This window comes from Phalangium opilio, unplaced genomic scaffold, assembly GCF_054372755.1.
Source record: "Phalangium opilio isolate 3A_F unplaced genomic scaffold, DU_Popi_V2 ptg000077l_1, whole genome shotgun sequence".
Classification (NCBI taxonomy): domain Eukaryota; kingdom Metazoa; phylum Arthropoda; class Arachnida; order Opiliones; family Phalangiidae; genus Phalangium; species Phalangium opilio.
This window is the reverse complement of record NW_028324185.1, coordinates 4348753-4350398: the sequence shown is the minus strand read 5'-3', so window position 1 is coordinate 4350398 and position 1646 is coordinate 4348753. Positions and strand designations below refer to the sequence as shown.

At 31.6% G+C, this 1646-nt stretch overlaps 1 long non-coding RNA gene across 2 annotated transcripts; it reads left to right on the top strand.

The window, feature by feature from the left end:
* Positions 1-1371, top strand: LOC149657002 (uncharacterized). Of its 2 annotated transcripts, XR_016369974.1 has the most exons (5): positions 1-439; positions 550-658; positions 897-959; positions 1046-1071; positions 1146-1371. It is a non-coding gene; the product is annotated as an uncharacterized LOC149657002 (long non-coding RNA). The 2 variants fall into 2 exon arrangements; XR_016369973.1 differs by having other exon boundaries at positions 4-439; positions 1046-1371.
* Positions 1372-1646: the final 275 nt, after the last annotated feature.

Sequence of the window (1646 nt, the reverse complement as noted above, 5' to 3'; positions counted from 1 at the left end):
AGACATTTTGGCAAAAAAAGGGAAATTTTCCCATAGGAATAACATGGGAAATGTTTGCTGTGATGGCCAAATTGACTCGAGCATTTTTTGAAGACTATTTATTCGATAGGTCTGAAAATGGTTTTAAATGAAAGGTTGAACATTAAACTGGTGCCTTTCGAAGTTTTATTGAAAACAATTAATATTAAGTATTACTTTTTGTACTTTTAAGCACATGCTTAAACTTACGACCTTTTATTCTGTTGGACTTACGTGTTTTAGTCCTGGCTAAAATCATAGAGAAACGTACTGTTGGACTTACGCTGTTTTACCTCTAATAGAAAGACTGAGCGAAGATTTTTGTTTAGACAACGCGTGTGGCTGTGTCGAGCTTAAGGCGAATTTTTTAACTTTTCACATAAAAGAAGGGGTTAATTCGTCCTCATTTTATTTTAATTTCGTAAGTTAAACCTTATTATAATTTAATACAAAAGAATTTAAATTTAGGATTTAGCCGATAATTTTTAAATTTACTGATTTCACTAAGCCTTGGTCAAAATTTAAATACAGCTGATTAGCCTGATTGTATGTAGAGAGAGACTAGAGACCAATTGGCCGTGTTACGTGCGTTTTAAGATGTTTCACCTGGTGCCATCGGCCAACGATAGCCGCTAATTAGGTAATTTGTTTAAATTAAATCAATTATGCTATGATTTTATGCTTTGTTTATCTTGTCAACATGGGTAAGAGTAGCGCTAGTTAATTCAGGATACCGTTATCTAATTTGCTCAAATCAGGGTAGAAAACAATGTGCTCTTAAGTACACATGTGCTTTTAGCCGTTACCGCTATTTCCATATCTCCATTGAATTATTAAAAAATGGCATTTCTACCCAAATAATTGAAATATTTAATTAGGTAATGCTTTATGGAAGACCACGCTTACTACAGAACCACCAACGTAACATCTTTGTTTACATTGTAAATTAATAAACACAAGAAATAGCACTGCCGTTAACGGTAATTTTCCAATGAAATAATTAATGACTGCACACCTTATTTGACAGCTGGTACACATTAATAAACTGTAGAGGTAAATTTTACACCTTAACTTAATGATGAAACCTGTGGCTCCGCTAACTAAACGTTGGCGATAACTTTTAAAAGGAAATAATGACAAACAGAACTGTATAGATTCTTTCATTTAATAAGATTTTACATTCGCATTACTTAAATTCAAATTCTACATTAAAGGTAAAAACCATTGCTGTTAATTGAATCTCTAACATATGTTTTCTAAATTTCAACATACCAACGTAGCTCTGGCAATATGAGGTTGAGTTTTTTAAAGTCGTTTATAACGCGATGTTTAATTAAATGATATTAATTTTGGTTTATGTTAAATGTGTAAACAACTGTTCAGTGGTTACATTTCTCATTTCTAATTATTTAAATTCAAAGGGCTGTATTAACTTTTAAAGGTGAAAACAATTGCGGTTCCGATATACGAACATAGCTCTGCTTGTTTGAGGTTGCATTTTTTTAAAGACGTTTATAATACTATTTTGTTTAATCAAATGGTATTAATTTTGGTTTATGTTAAATATGTAACACACTTTAAGTCGCATAGAAGAAGTAATAAACATTTGATAGCTGACTTGGCCAGTC